The following is an 18,510-nucleotide window of genomic DNA, read 5'->3' on the forward strand; positions in this document are numbered from 1 at the left end:
GGTTTAAATTGGACGCGGGCCTCATCGCGACTGTGACAAGTATGCCCCACTCTTGGCTTAATTTCTTTAGAGATTTCAAGGTTTCCAATAATGCGGTGAATTTGTTCCCGCATAAGGAAAAGGAGAGGGCTAAAATTGGAAAATCCATAGGGGGTTATTACGAAGCCTCTAACATCAAGAAAATCTGGGGTTGGGTTTTGAATGCCATTATGGAATATATAACTGTTGAGGGCCACTTTTCCAGGGTCCACACTTATCACTTCGTGTTACTAAACCACTTGAGACATGAGAAACAGGTATCCCTGCCCTACTATCTCTTCAAGTCCCTTTCTAGGTCTCTTAATAAACACAGTAAAAATCCCTTGAATCTGGTTCTCCATTGTAGGCTTTTGCTGCTCATTTATGAGCACTGTAAAACCCTTGCCATGCTGGAAAATAAGAGGTTGTCCGCTTCTCCAGGGAAAGGTAAGAGAATCCTGGAGGAAGGGGAACCTAGCAAGGAGGAGGCTACCTCCAGGGAAAAAAAGCAAGAGTGCCATTGGGATGAAAGCCCATGAAGATAAGAATGAGACAGAGGAAATTGGAAAAGAGGGCAATGAAATAGAAATGGACGAGTCAAAGGGTGAGGACAGCTGGAAGGATGAGGAAACTGGAGCTGAGCATGAAGAAGGTGAGAACGAGTCCGACAATGACAACCCTATTCACAGTGTTAGCCCTGGCAACGACAACAGCCAACCCATGGTGGATGTGGATGACAAGGATAATGAGGAAAAAGATTTGAATTCTGCGAGGGAGAAGAACACAAAACTTGAGAAGGATATGGCAAAGGATAGTTTGAGTGAGGAAAAGGAAAGCGTTGGAGAAGGGTTATTCTTGGATAACCTTAAAAAACTTACTAAGGCCAGATTGGGTTATGACAGATGGACTTATGAACTATTGAAGAACCTAGAGAAAAATGGGAAACATATGGATGATAAAAGGAATGAAGATGAAAGGGATCAAAAGCAGTGGAAGAAGGAAATGGAGGAGAAAGTTAATAAAATGGCTGCTCAGATTAACTTGTTGGAAGAAGGGAAAGTGGCGATGAAAAAATTGTTGGGTATTATCCCGAATATCTTGTCTGTTGTCACTAAAAACCTTGAGGATATCTCGAAGGTCCTTGATAATTCCAATTCTCCCAAACCGGTGGTGGACCTTGACATGGATGAAGATGCCATCGAGATTGGAAGTGGTGAAGCTACTCCGGGTGGAGCTGGAAAGAGAACCAGAGCAAGTGTTAAGAAAGTTGTTGCTGTGTCTGCTAAGGAGATCCCTAATCTTAGGGAAAATATCAAAGACCTATATGGGATTAGCAATAACTTGGCTAATGCCCTGAAAAATATTAATTAGTTTCTTCTGTCGGGTCTGGCTGGATTTTGCTAGTTTTTTGGGGCTTTAGCTGGTTGTCACTAGTTTTTTCATTGGCTTTTCTTGGGTTTGTTCCTCCTGGTTGCTTAATGCTTTTATCTTGTAAGGTTCTTTTGTAAAGGGTTTCGGGGTCCCTTCAAAACCTATTTTTACCTTAATCAAAAATAATGAATAAAAATAATTTATTCTGAGCACTTAGAGTTGTTTTTGGGAAGCCTGGAATCACTCATCCAAGGGGGCCTACTTGGTGATTGTTCCTGTGCCTTTGTTAAGATTAGTTTTATTCTTTAGTTGTAGTAGACGTTCTTGCATTGATTGTTCCTGTAGCCAAACCAAAACAGAGTAATTTATGTTTATAAGCATTGAACTTAGCCGGTATTGCTTGAATGAATTTATGTTAATGCATAAGTTTTCATGTAGCCTTTCAATAGTTTCAATTTTTTCTTCTCTTTTCTGCATAATATTAGTTGTTGCAGTAATGCAGAGTAGCTATTGCAGGAACTTAGTGCATATATAGTGCAGACCCATCAAGTATTACGTCCCTGGATTGACAATCAAATGAACACTAGCTATGGAAATAGTGACTTTACCAAATGAATGTCCAAACTTTGGGTTGAGACTTCAACTAGAGTTATTATTCTTATTGTTGGGTTGAAGAGTGAAAACCTGGCAAACAGGCGTTATCTAAAAAGTGAGTTCCTCCATCTATCAGATCGCTTTGCGCAACTATTCACTTCATCATATCTAATCTATCGCTTCATAGCTTATCCATTCCATCTTTCACATCCATTGCTCTGAACCATTAGTAGAAAATATGCAGCTTACCAACAGTTATCAATCTTTGACATACTTGTCGTAGTCACTATCTAAAATTTTATCAGAATCAATCAATCTGCATTTGTATCCCGCCCAGGTTTGGATCTTGATCAATTCATACATCCATGATAAATTTTTGTTTCCGCTGGGGGCAAAATCCTAATTCCTTTTGCTAAGGTGATCTTTTGAATCTTTGAAAATACAAAAACATTCGGAAAACTTAGAAAAACCAAAAACACCTAGGGTTTTGAAACAGATAACAAAGCAATGAAGATCAAGGCATTTCATGACAACTGAATCGTGACACTCAGAAAATGAAGAATTAACCAGCAAGTAATAAAGGATTATCCAAGATCATTCATCAAGATGATTATATCAGTTAATGACCATTAGAACATGTGAATGACATGCGAGATTCAGTGTTTATATCTTGATTTTATTTCTAATCATGTACTCTATGCGACTCAAGGATGCCCATGACTAGAGAAGCTATGATGGGGCGTGATTATTTTTGTTGATTGTTGTCTGTGGTTTATCTCTTACTAAAGTATGCACTTGTCTAAGGATATGATCGAAAAAAGATCAAGGAGGACGTTCCAAGTCATGCATGAAAGGAGATAATCCTTGTTTGTTCTGCAAGAAATACTCAAGTCAACTTGATTCATTATATTAAGTTGCTTGTATTAACTTGCTATATCAAAATTCATGTAAGAAATACTCAGGTCATCTTGGATCATTATGTCAAGTTGCTTGTATTTTCTTACAACATTTAAAAGCTCAATGATGAAATCAAGCACTGTTAGAAGATAACATATGAAGAATGGCAGTATCAATTTTAGTTAGATCATTTTTTAGATTAGCTCATTATTCATCTGCATTATAAACATTCATTGTCAGTTACATTATAAGCATGTTTACAGATCAACGGTCATGAATAAAGATTGAGTATACTTGGACAAACAAAAACAATTTGCATTTGATCATTGTAGGTGCATTCATTTTTAGAATCATTTTAATCATCATCCATTTCAATTAGTTGCATTTTAATCATTGCATTAGTTTGCATTCAATTAAGTGCATTTCATTAATCATGTAGTGTATCATCATTATTATTATTTGCATTATCATTTCATTAATGATCATTTAGTTACATCTTTGCACTTAGATTCATAATCATTATAAGCATCACATATAAAAAATCAAAAACATTTGAATAACATATTACATAATCATTATAAGCATTACATATAAAAAATCAAAAACATTTGAATAACATATTACATAATCATTCATTTGCATTCCCATATAGATCATCTCATTCATATCATTTAAGTTAGTAATCATTTTGCATCCAAGGTTATCAAAATCAAAAATAAAAAACATTTATCATTGCATCATCATATAAAGAATCATAATAATGAAGAGAAAAGATTATAACATCATCCATATAATCAAGGCATATAGATCATCATCATAAAATAGAGTAACATGCATAATAAAAGATCATCATCATATAGAGTCCATGTCTGCATATAGATCATCATAAAAAAATAAAACTCCAAGTATACAATGATATCGGATCAATAATGTAGAAAGTCCCATCAATACAAATCAAGTCAAGAATCATGACTGCCCCTCCAGCCTGTGGGTCTAACACTTGGATCACCTGCAACACTTGCACTAGCATCATCATCCAATGGAATCATTCTTCACTTTAATATCTTCATCATTCATTCAACTATCATCTATCATGTCTTATGCAGGATTTATCTTTCCTGAAACGAGACGTTTTGATCATCTATCATGTCTTATACAAGATGTATCTTTCCTGAAACTAGACATTTTGATCATCTTTTGTCTTATACGGGATGTGTCCTTCCTGAAACCAGACTTGATCTCGATCCAACCAATCTTATCAATCTAATTCATCTGATCAATCTGCAATCTATTCACTCATCTATCTTTCATATAACATTCTTCTTCTATCGAGAGATCATCCATGCCTTTAATGCACAAATGATCTCTCAAGGGGGCATCATCATCAAATCAATATCCAAAAATCAGTATCTCGGGCACACGATCAATATTTTTTATCTTCGTCAGGCGCATTATCAAGACTTGATTTAATCTTTGAAACAATGTTGTGTTGCCATGATTTCAAAAAGGGGCAAAATGTATACACATAAAAATGGCTATGAGCGATTAAATAAATATTTTATATTTATTTTATATTTATTCTTCTATTGAATAGTTAATTTGAAAAGATTAATTCATTTCGTGTCTTTCTATTAATTAATTTAATTGAAATATTTTATTAATTAATTCATCTATCCTATTCCTCTAATTAATTAAATATCTAAATATTTAATTATTCTTCTAATCAGTTAATTAAATATCTAAATATTTAATTATTTCCTCCAATCATTTAAATATCTAATATCTAATGATTATTCTTCTATCCTATAGTCTCAAATATCAAATAATTTCTAAATTATTTAATCCCTTATCCAACTCACCTTCCATCTCCACTTTAGCTTTCCTTTGCCAACTCATCAATCATGTGGCTAAAGATATTAATATTTTTTAAATATTAATTCATCATTTATCTTCAACCTCCAAATTTAATGAAATATTGTGTACGTACACATATTTCCTAGCCTTCTTCTATATTCCCTCCAACATCCCTACATCTTAGGAAGGACTTGAGTCCACTTGTCCTCTCATTCTTAAATCTTCTCCAACCATCCCTAGATTCCCTTAGTCAGCAACCCAGACAAGGTGAGATGAGTGACACTTGTCTTCTCCTTCCCCCTTTCTCTCAACCTTCACCTTTGCTCATGACCATCCAAATCTGCAGATCTGATCATGACCATTCATTTGGGCCACATCATCTTATCCTCTCGAAGTCTATAAAATCAAGAGATTGAGTTGAGAAAGAGTTAGTCTTCAAGTTAGTCTTCAAGTGAGTTTTCAAAGCTAATCATTTGTGAAAACTTATGCATCTGTGAGTTTTAATCTTGAAGCAAATAGCATAATCATTTAGCATAATCATTTAGTATTACATATCATAGTATCAGTTAACTATCAATCCATTCTTCATATGTCATCTTGGAAGTTATCAGTGCTTGTCTGAGAGCACACCATCTGCAACCAGGAACAGTGGAGTTAGGACACAATGAGACATAAATCATGAAGGTAATAATAGTGTTTTTATTTTATATCAATTTCATGTAGTTTCATTGGTTGAGTTTGGATTTCCTGTAGCATTTCCTTTGTATTTTGTGAAACTAATATGTTGCAGGTAGTATTCTGATGATGAAATTCAAATCAACACAATACATTATCTGCTTCAATAAGAAATCATAACCTCTGACAAAAATAATAATTATCCAAATTACATATTACAATAATATCTTTGATCATATAGAATGTGTAGTCACACAAATCTGTTCGGCTTAATTAAATAAATATTCGCTATTTATTTGATTAAAAATCCACTAGCCATCAGTTAATTAAATTAATATTTAATTAATTTATTCCCAAACATTCTTCTATTAATTAAATAAATTATTCAATTTATTTTAATTCATTCATTAAATCAAATTCACAATCAATTAAATAAATAAAATCTATTTATTTAATTAAAATCCCTTTTTCCTCTTTTAAATAAATTAAATAAAAATATTTATTTAAATCATTATCCCCCACCCACTTGCATTTTCCTACAAATGCAATTTGCACACATTTATTGAAATAAATGAATTTTTATTTTAATAAAATCCTATTTTCCCTCACCCACCAAATCCACTTGAAAAATCTAATCCCCTTCTAGATTCTTCTAACCCCTTCCTAATTAGCCTAATCCATCCCCTAATTATTGTCACATTCCTAAGCAAAATGAAGTCACTTCTCAAAGACTTCAAAAGTCTTTGAAAAGCATTTAATGCTTTGTGTGTTCAACAAATTAACCCCCAAAGTCTTCCAAGACCACTAATGGCTCTTACATGATCATTTATGGCTCTTACATAACCATTTATGGTTATTTCAAACTTGTCTCCCCAAACATTTATTGTTTTGACCATATTCATCCTTTTCACATTTGCGCAAGAGTTTATCCATTGGATAAAAGCTTTATTCTTTGAATAAAGAGTTTATTTATTCAACTAACCTTGACTTTAACTCCCAAGGTCATATCAAGCATTTAATGTTTATTCCCTCCCCTCTCAACCTATCTCACATTGACACTTGTCATCTTGGGATTGGGTTGAAAGCCCTCACATGGATTTGAAATCATTCAATCCTGACCCTTATTGAGATTGCTCAATCTCAACCATCCATTGCTCCATTTTCCCTATAAATAGAACCCATTTCTTCATGATCCAGATCCTGAAAACTTGTATGCATTTAACCTATAGGCATTTTAGAGAGCATTTAGCATAACAAACTAAAATCTTGTTATTTTGGTTAAAATCAATCATTTTTAAATAGCATCTAGTATTTTAGCTTTTCATTTTACATTTTGAGCAAAATACCCAAATCTCAATCCTCCATAAGCATTCATAGTGCAAAAAGCTGCTGAGAGCTACACTATTTTGGAACTTGGAGAGGAGAGGAACAAAGGAGAAGAAGCTAAGAGCATGTTAGGAGGTATTTGGAGATGCCTCATCATATTTGCTTCTTTAGTTAAATATGCTTTCATGTTTTTAGTATCTCTTTTAATATGCCTGTTTAGATTAGTTTTTGATTGATTAACACTAACGGTTTCTTGTGTGTGTTATTTATCTCAGACTAACCTTGTCCATTTTGCAAAGCATCATTTGGTGAACCCGACATGAATCCAAACACCAAAAAGATCATTTTTTTAACCAATAACATGTTTGAATGTTGAAAATGTCACACAGGTTGCGCTTTGGCGCTATTGAACTCGTTCCAGCGCTATTGATACTTGTTGTTCTAGCGCTATTGTATCAAGATCAACGCTTTTGGAATTGTTTTGGCGCGTTTGACATTGTTTTGGCGCTATTCACCCTATTTCAGCACTTTTGCATCTCTATCTTTCCCTTTCTTTTAGCACGTTTGTGTTAAATAGCGCCTCTGTTCAAACACAAACTAGCGCTATTGTAACAGAACATTGTACAAAGGGCCTTGTAACTGAAAAAAATGAAAGTTTTTAGGCTTGTGGAAGCCCCCCCCTAGACATGAATTTTACTAACCAGTCGTTGTTTGTGCAGGGTTAAAACTCACCATTAAAAATCATAAACTTTCTTTTGGTGCTTTAAAACTTGAACAAAGAAAATTTCCTTGCTTTCTAGTTAGGGTCACTCATCTTTTGGTGCATTAAAACTGAACAAAACAAACATTTATTTTCTTGCAAGTTAGGAAACACACTTCATTTGGGGATTAAAATCAACAATTCTATTTTTCTTGCATCAAAAGAATTTACAAGCCACACTTCAAATTTTGGTGCAATTAAAACTTACAATCCACTTGTTTCAATTCTTGCAAGCGATTTACTTCAAGCAAACGTGTTTTTTATTAAGTTGACTAGGATTTCATTTTCCTAGTTACTTAAACATATTGCCTTTGAAGTTAAAAAGAACACCATGGCTGTTGGAGCAACATCTCCAAATAGCTAGATCACATTGCAATGGCAGATTAAAAAGAACAAGTGTTTTTCATGCTTGGCACACTTGTGCAAAAAGTCGGTCAAGTGGTCCTACTTCTAACACACACTATCCTCTCCCTTGGCTTTCGTGGTCCTAGGTGCAAGAGAAAAGTGTTAGTAACACTCAAAAATTTTATCTTTTTAAGAGAGGCCTGCCAAGAGACACATCACTCTTGGGAATGACCTCGCGTGGTAAATCCTTCAAGCCGCTATAGAAATCAGGTGAGAGCGAAAGCTATAGCCTTGGGTATAGCTGTTCCTATAGTGTAACTGGCCGAAAGGACAAATGGGCCCCACCACCAGTTACAAGGCTCTTGAGTGAGTCACTACAGAATGAACTTATGTCCAAAAACATTGAACATGACTAAACGCCTTTAAGTAGTAGCCCACCCGTTTTATTGATTGACGATATTTGCGATATAATTTAATGCAAGAGCATAGATGGTTTTTCTCCCAAGATACTCACCATACATATTTCCTTGAGTAGAAACATAGCTTTTTGAAAAGTCACTTGTGACTTGATAAAAGTGGTGACTCCCCCATCATAGGGATCATCTATTTGTTATGCTCGTGCAAAACTTAGTATATCACATCCTTACCTGCCACAATGAGATTCATAAGGTATGTAGTACCAAAGTTGAAGAAATATCAAGATGTGGGCTAAATTTATCACAACTGGCCATTTGACCTTAGGGATAAAAAGTGTTTGAAGTGTGTTCGTTTTAAAGACCAAGTGCAAATTGAGCCGACTTCAGGCTTTGGAAATACACCTTAAAAATACATCTAAAGGAAGGGTCATATACAAGTCCAAGGATTGGGTTGATCTAGACCCATACTCATTTGTGCCTTTTAGGCAACATTCTTGTGTTTGTGTGCTTGCTTTGTTTTCTTGTCAAAGAAAAATCAGAAAATCACTTCCAAAAGCAAAGTATTCATCCAACCAAACACATCAAAAACAAAGTGCAAACAACAAAAGAGTCAAATTTTATGACCATTCTTCACATCTTGTGAAAGAAGAAGCATCATCAGAATATCAACTTGAAAAGAAGACCATTAAGCTCAAAAGCTTTGATCAAAAGGAGGAGATTCTTCTATATAAATAGACAAATCTTTGTCTCACATAGAGTCTTTCTGCGTCACATGCGCCTCTACCTTCAAGGTAAAACAAACGAATTTGATTCAGAATCATTGAACCGCAGAGCTTTTATGCAATATAGAGCTCTGAGTTATCACAAAAACCAAGGAGGTAAGATTAATCCCAACTTTTTCCCAAACGTCTGTATCACCTACAACATAGCTCGAGAAATACCACCAACACCCGAAAGGGAAGAGGTAGAGTTTGTCCCATTTGTAACACAAAGTTTTTATTGAAGTTGAAAACATTTTTCATCCATTTCATCCATCATCACTTCATCATCAATCCGTTCCAACTCTCAAAACATTAAGAGGTTCTTGACCCAAGTTCTCTTTTAGATATTGCTTGAATCAAACACATCACATCACTTTTTAGATTGTTTCTACATATAGAATAAGCTCATCCTAAGAGACACATCTATGCAGGTTAAAACTAGTTCATGAGTGAATCCTCTCATTACTAGGTAGTTCAATCTATAACACATCTCAGATTTCTCTACACCTTATCACATCAAATCTTATCAAACAAGAAAGCAATTCAAAGAAGGAATTTCGGTTACATCCACCTTAAAAGTGCTAGAGATTCACATGCAACACAATTCACCAACCATCAATCTTTCATTTCATCAAACAACTCATTATCATTTTCACACAACTTCAACAAAAGCTTGTAAAACAAAATGGCCCAAACCCGATCACAATCAAGGCAACGAGAAATAGAAATGGAAGAAGAAGAAGAGGAAAATCTCAATGAGTTTCAAGAAGCACTTGGAGGAAATGCGAATGACGAAAACCCAAGTACTCCTACTCCTGCAACAATAGAAAGGGCTCAGCATAACCCTCTCTTTAACAGACTGTTTGACGAAATACTCAAGAGCAATGCAGATGCTCACTTCTTAAAACTCGCTCAAGAAGGAGCAAAACTCCCCTCTGACTTTGATCTTGCCCAATTAAGACAAGCATCAGAAAGATAAAGTCGCCATGAAGAGGAAAGAGGTAGAGATCCCATCAGATATAACATTCCTCGAGGTAACCCACCACCTCCTCCTCCAATTGAAATGGAGATGTTGCGGCAACAAGTCAAGAATCTCACCCAACAACTTCATAGTGGTGTCAAAACTAACCAATTCTCACTCAATGACATCTGTCCCTATCCTTTTGATAGAAATATTTATATGCCACCCTTTCCATGAGGATTCGAAACACCCAGATTCGAAAAATATAGAGGAAAGGGAGATCCCCGCGATCATGTCAGAGAATTTCATTCTGCTTGCCTCGAAGTGGCATATGAAGACACATACCTAATGCGCCTTTTTCCCCAAAGCTTGGGAGGAACAACCACATCATGGTTTTCCCGACTATCAGGTGGGATTAGAACATTTGAGGAACTTATCCAGAAATTCCTCGCTCATTACTCTCATAACATTGAACGCGACATCACCATGGCTGATCTGTGCAACACCAAATAAAAACCAGGTGAACTATTCTCAGTATTCCTGCAACAATGGCGCCAAATGTCTAGTAGACGTTCTCTTCAGTTACCTGAACGAGAACTAGTGGAAATATTCATTTCCAACTTAAACGAAGAAATGGAATTTCACCTGGATGTCAAAGACACAGACTCTTCTAATGATATGATCACCAAGGGTTTGAAATATGAATGGGCCCTCATCAAGAAAGGACTCATCAAAATCTATAATGAACCAAAGGATGGTCCTCGCCCACGCTTCAATAGCGATAAACCAAGCTTTTGGAACAAAAACAAGAATATCGTGAACGATAGGGTTGTGGATGCCAGGACTATACAAACTGCACAACCTATGGTTCAGTTTGCAAGACAGAATCCTCCACCTCAGAATAACACAAATGTTCCTTCCAATCAAAGTCGCATCACATCTCGCGATGAACCAAGACCTCACCAGCAAAAGCAAAAACGCACATACACTCCCTTAGGGGAACCCATTGAAACACTATTGCGACAACTCATTTCTCAAAATTTGGTCACTCTACCTAAAACATCAAACTATGAGCCTCAGGTCAAACCTGCATGGTGGAGAGATACTGAACACTGTGATTTCCACCAAGGGAGAGGACACAAGACAAGTAATTGTCACCGATTGAAAGATCTTATTCAGGATCTTATTGACCGAGGAGAAATTGAAATTGAAGGCCATGACCCCAAAACAACAAATAATGATCATCTGATGTTCAAAAATCCACTTCCATCACAAGATCAAAGGGGTCCTTCTACTTCCAGGAGAGGAACTGACACCACAGATTATATGCAGGCTGCATATAATTATATTGTAAATCACCTGTATGATGCCAGTGAACAAGTTGCAACTATAACCATCAAGAATCCCAACTCCAATTGCAATGTTGTTACATGACGTGGCAAGGTCACCATAAAAGTAGCTCCACAAGGCACCACTTCCATCCCAAAGCAATACAATCTTGTGGAACAATTAGACAAAACCCCTGCGCTTATATCCATTTTAGAGCTTTTGCGCCTATCACCATCTCATAAAACTATCTTGGATCAAACACTCCAAGAGGCGTCAGTCCCTGCAAACTTGAATACAGACCAATTTCAAGCCATGGTTGGAAGTCTAAAGTCATCACCTTGTCTCACTTTTTCTGAAAGTGACAACTCTTCCTTCCAACAACCTCATAACGCTTCACTACACATTGAAGGCTTTATCAACCAGCATAGGATCAAGCGAGTCTTGATCGATAATGGAGCAGGCCTGAATATTTGTACACTACAGTTGGTCATAGCATTGGGATATGCAATAGAATCAGTGGATCCTCGTAAGAAGATCACAATCAAAGCCTATGACGATGCAGAGTGTTCCTCCAAAGGAGCTGTGGTACTACCAATCCAAGTGGGCCCCGTGGTAAAGCACATCATCTATCAGGTTCTGGACCTTCCTCTACCATATAATCTATTGTTAGGAAGACCTTGGATACATGCCATGCAAGCCGTTCCATCTACCTACCATCAATGTATCAAGTTCCCACATAACGGTGTAGAGATCACAATCTTAGGCGATGCAAATCCCTTTGTGTATTGCCATAATATCAGCCATCAACCAGAGATTACCATTCCTAATAATAGAGAAGCTATTTCCTCCACATCATATATAAGTCCCGCCTCTCTTGCTAGTTCGAACACCACTATACCAAAGCAAGAAAATCTTAAAATGAAAATAGCAGAGGAAGGTCCTGGGGAATACAACTTGAGTCAACTCTTTTGTGTGGGACAAATGCCCACTTCTCCTCGAACACATGGTAAACCATAGCAGTTACTCCAGCAACCACTAAACACGCCTGCATGTGCTTTGACGCCTTTCATCCTTGGAAAGAGTCAAGAAGAAGAAACCCAAGATGAGGACTTGGCGGACTGGATCTATAAAGATCCCATCACCACTGATATACCGCAAGTTAAACTTCCTACGGATCAGTATGGCAAAGGTCTCCTCATTATGCAAAGAATGGGGTATGATGGTCAAAGTGCTTTGGGATATTGCAAACAAGGACGACATGAACCCCTGCTGCCAGAATTGAAGCCCAAAGATAATACAGGCCTAGGCTTTGAAAAGGAGATATTTCCTAAGCTCATATTCAAAGGAAAACCTAGCAAACCATTATGTCAGCCTACTACAAAAAGGACACCTTTCATTATCAAAGCAGCCTCAAGAACCATCCCAACTGCCCCATCGAGGCTCAAAACCCCAACACAACCATCACCAATGCCACTCATCTCACCAAACGAACCAGTGATCCCATCAGCAACAACAATAACATCAATAGCACCATTAGCAGCAGCAACTGTATCAGAACCCGCAGCAGCATCTATGGCACCAGCAGTTCCAGCCGAAGCCACTGAGTCAACACTGCCAATACACCCAGTACCATATTCTTTTATCCCCATCGACTGCCCTGCAGCACCGATCACTACAAAGGTACATCAACCAATCACACCTGCAGTATTTAACTCAAAAGACATCCCAGTATGGTATAGTAATCGGATGCTGGAAAGTGACTCAGAGACTGACTCACATGAGTGGGAATTTGATTCTGTACAACTTAACACTTCAGATGAGGAAGAGACATCACTACCTCCACCACGCATAGACATCTCTGTTTACGGAGAAGCACAGATAAAGACCACTTGGATTCCTAAACTGGAAACATCTTCCATAGACCCTACGTCTCATCCTATGACTGATTCTGACAGGGAGAGTACCATCAACGACCTTCACCATAACGTCTTAACCCTCACTGATACATCTAACACACTTAACCTAATCAATGAAGTAATGCCCATTATCCACCCTGAACTCATCGAATGGAACCAACCAAATCCCCCATGTCTTGACTTCTTCCAAAACGATGAGGCCATCATTGACTTTTTGGAATTAAGGGATAACCTACCAAGCGGGTATCACAAAGCTGGATTCGCCATTGAACTTAATAGCGCAATATACTTCGGGGCGGATGCCAAACCTTTCAGCTGCAAAAATATAGCAATAAAACATGGATCTTCCAGTGAAAACCACACTGTGACACTGTTTGATCCAACAAAAGTAAAAAGAAAGAGTGTATCCAACAGTGAAAACCTCTCTGAAGCGCCTGAGGATGAAGGGTTTGACATTCTCCATGCTAATGCACAATAGGAATGATCAACGATTCTCATCGAGGAAACCAAAGAATACAATGTGGGGACTCCTGAAAATCCTCATCTCATACATCTGGCATCTCTTCTCACTCCAGAGGAACAGCCTAAATTTATAGAATTCTTTCAACAGCGTCAGATCAACTTTGCATGGTCATATGCAGACATGCTTGGGCTTGATCCTGATTTAGTCATGCATCACCTAACTGTAGCAGAAGGAGCCAAACCTATCAAGCAAAAGCTTCGTAAGATGCATCCTCAAATTGTAGTGCTAGTCAAAACAGAACTCAAGAAACTCCTAGATGTTGGTTTCATTAGACCAATTGATTATGCAGAATGGATTTCCAACATTGTTCCTGTTGGCAAACCAAAAGGGGGCATCCGCATTTGTACTGACTTCAGAGATCTGAATAAATCCTGTCTTAAGGATGACTTCCCCCTTCCAAATATTGACATCATAGTGGATCTGACAGCAGGACATGCCATGCTTTCACTCATGGATGGCTTTTCAGGATACAATCAGATAAAGATCACACCAGAAGATCAACATAAGACAACCTTCACCTGTCCATGGGGCACATATTGCTGGAATGTAATGCCTTTTGGTCTAAAGAATGCAGGAGTGACCTATCAAAGAGCAATGACCACCATCTTCCATGACATGATGCATATTATGATGGAAGATTATGTGGATGACTTACTAGCAAAATCACTCACCAGAGAAGGGCATCTCCACGTCTTAGATAAAATATTTGGTAGACTAGAACAATACCATGTTCAACTCAACCCAAAGAAATGTGTCTTTGGAGTGACCTCCGGGAAGCTTCTAGGATACATTGTCTCAAGAAAAGGTATTGAGGTCAACCCAGCAAAGGTAAAAGCAATCATGGACATGCCACCACCAAAGAATATCAGTCAGCTAAGGACATTACAAGGGCAGCTTCAATCCATCCGAAGATTCATTGCACAACTGGCTGATAAGTGTCATCCATTTACACACCTGCTACACAAGAACATCCGCTTTCAGTGGGATGCCCAATGCTAGCAAGCATTTCAGACACTTAAAGACTATCTCATGAATCCACCATTGTTAATGCCACCAGATCCAAGTAGATCGTTGTTACTCTATATCTTAGCAACAAGTACAACATTGGGTGTACTACTGGCACAACATAATACAGAAGGAAAAGAGTGTCCTGTTTACTACATCTCTCGCACACTGGTGGGCTATGAACTCAATTACACACCTATTGAGCGAGCTTGCCTAGCAGTAATCTTAGCAGCCACTAAACTAAGGCACTATCTATTAACACACAAGGTACAACTCATTGCAAAGATTGATCCACTCAAGTATTTACTCAGCAAAGCAGCATTGACAGGTCACTTGGCCAAATGGGTGATGATTCTAAGTGAATTTGACATCGAGTATGTAGACCATAAAGCTATCAAAGGTCAAGTTATTGCAGATCAGTTGGCCGTTGCACCCCTCATAGGCGATCATCCTCTCATTTCCAATTTTCCAGATGAAGAGATATTCATGATCACAACAACACAAACATGGAAGCTATACTTTGATGGTTCATACACTAGACATGGCTCGGGGGCAGGCATCCTATTTATCACACCTCAAGGTGACAGCATCCTGAAGTCTTACAGGCTCACATTTCCAATTTACTAACAACATAGCAGAGTATGAGGCCTTGATCACAGGACTTAGGCTAGCCGTACAATGGAAATTACAAGAACTACAAGTATATGGCGACTCACAACTGGTCATTCAACAAGCAACTGATGAATATCAGACCAAGGATGATAAACTCATGCCATATAAGCAAATGGTGGACACTCTAAAGACATCATTTACTACTATCACTTTTGAGCAAATAACAAGAGATCAGAATCGAGCTGCTGATGCTATGGCTGCCATCGCATCTCTCCTAGATCTTCCACAGAATTCAACACGCTACGAGTTCTTGGTCAAACAGCTTTGGATTCTCGCTTATGATATCCCCGAATCTGAAATGATATATCACCTTGTCGGTTCTGAATCCCCATGGTATGGTGAGTTCTACACCTATCTCCGTGATCACACCCTTCCTCCCAACCAATCGAATAACCAACGTAAAACCTTCATTCGCCAAACTACTCGATATACCATTATTGTCGAAACCCTATACCGACGCGGTCTTGATGGTACTCTCCTTCAATGTCTGGAACAAGATGAGATAACAAAGGCCTTAGAAGAAGTACATGAAGGAATTTGTGGAACCCATGCAAGTGGTTCGTCACTCGCCAAGAAACTCCTGCGCAATGGATACTATTGGCCATCTATGGAAAAAGATTCCTACTACTTTGTCAGAAAATGCAAGAAATGTCAAGTTCATGGCGACCTGATACATGCACCAGCCCAGGAACTGCAACTAATCACGACACCATGGCCTTTCTGTCAATGGGGTCTTGACCTTGTGGGTAAGATTCATCCATCTTCATCCAATGGCCATAAATTCATTATTACCGCCACCAAATATTTCACAAAGTGGATCGAAGCTGTTCCACTTACCCAAGTCATCGACAAGCAGATCGCCTCATTCATCCTCAACTACATCATCTGCCGGTATGGTGTGCCCATGTCCATCATCACAGATAACGGTCTTCCTTTCAAAAATCAGGATGTCCATGAACTTTGTGAGAAATTTCATATCCAACATCGCTTTTCCACTCCCTACTACCCACAAGGCAATGGTCAGGCTGAAGCATCCAATAAAAACATATTGAGGATCTTAAAGAAGACAGTCAATGATGTCGGTCGTGATTGGCATTTTCAATTGAATCCAGCACTATGGGCATATCGAACTAGCATTCGAACCCCTACAGGCGCAACTCCCTACTCATTGGTCTATGGTGCAGAAGCTTTCTTACCTATTGAAGTCGAGATCCCATCACTATGGGTTTCCTTGCACAATCTAATAGATGATGAAGCGTACAGAGTCTCACGCCTCCAAGACTTAGAGTTACTCGATGAGAAGCGACAAGATGGATACAATCACCTCAAAGCCTATCAGCAACGCATGAGTAGAAGCTACAATCACCGAGTTAGATCTCATAGATTTGAGGTAGGTGATCTTGTTCTCTGAGAGAATCCTTGCAACCAACCAAATAGAGAACATCAGGGCAAGTTTGAATCAAACTGGTTGGGCCCATATGTTGTCACTGCTGTATTCGGGTCTGGGGCATATCAGTTGGCTACATTAGAAGGAGAACCGCTCGCAGATCCAATCAATGACATGCACCTCAAATGGTTTTATACCTAAGCTGTACAGAGCATTAGGCTCCCCTGCATACCAGAAAATACCAAAAACATTCATAAAAATGTCCTGAAGAAATACAAAAACATTCAAAAAGAAAAGAAAAATCATGCATCCAAACGGTGAACAACCACTCCGGTGGCCCCTTGGGTAAGTGCAATGGTGAAAACTTGGCAAACAGGTGCCACTTGTAAAAACTATGGCTCCAATATCTTTCAGGCTCATTGCGATCACATTCATGCATCCACACATCCATCCATCTAAACCATGGCTTGTTATTTGATCTGTAATCAAAGAAAGTACTTCATGCATCTTGCATCCCGCTTTGTCATAGTCATGTCTACACTTGGGGGCAATGCCCTTGAATCTAGTTGGTGGAAGTGGATTCTACATTATTGGTGACTCATTGGGTAAAACATTCAAAACTGTTTCACAAAATCCAAAAACATTCAAAACTATTTCACAAAATCCAAAAAACATTAAAAAATGACTCACAAAATCCAAAAACATTCAAAACAATTCAAAATCCAAAAACATCAGAAAACGTCAAAAATCAAACAAAAACATCGCAACACTTTGTACATACTCATCCGCGCAGATACAAAACAAACATTGACATAATACTCACACGATGACCATTTACTAATCAAACCACACAATCAACATCAACAAAATCAGAAATTGTCTTTAAAGGATGCATCCTTCCTTACCAAAACAAAGACAAAAAGTGACGTTTTCTTTGACAAAGAAAATTATGTTAAGCTATCAAATACTTGGTTGGTTTGTGAGTACAATCATTCGTTTATCTGTATCGGGATCTTTCAGCATTATTTTGTATCGTTTGCGCATTATTTCCGATGAAGTTCTGGGGCATGTACTAATGGTGTCTACGTGGGAAGTTCACCAAGCTACGTGATCTTATGCCAAATGCAGTCATAGATCATTACAACTTGCTGACTACAGCGTATACCTCGACCATATGGGCATGAATCATTACCAAGGATCCTTATTCTTTATTCTTTATGTATATACTGTTTGTTTGCAGGTACAATGCTCTTCCTTTGGTTCCTCCTACCTCATCCAAACTGGATAAAGGTTTTTATCTCTTAGTACGGTATGCACTTGTCTCAGGATATGATCAACCTAAGATCAAGGAGGACGATCCAAATCATGCATGAATGGAGATAATCCTTGTTTGTTCTGCAAGCAATACTCTAGTCGACTTGACCCTTATATCAAGTCGTTGGTATTAACTTGCTATATAAAATCCATGTAAGGAATACTCAGGTCATCTTGAATCATTATGTCAAGATGCTTGTATTCTCTTCCAACATTTTAAAGCTCAATGATGAAAATAGAGCACTATGGATCGTCATTTCATCTCATCTGTTTATATCTCGCATTCCGTTGCATATCACTCATCCATTCATTTATTCATATGTAGGCTTTATATGCAAAAGTGACCATTAAAGCTGGTCTTGGATACAATCACGACTGAGTACTCT

Source organism: Cryptomeria japonica, chromosome 5 (assembly GCF_030272615.1).
Source record: "Cryptomeria japonica chromosome 5, Sugi_1.0, whole genome shotgun sequence".
Classification (NCBI taxonomy): Eukaryota; Viridiplantae; Streptophyta; class Pinopsida; order Cupressales; family Cupressaceae; genus Cryptomeria; species Cryptomeria japonica.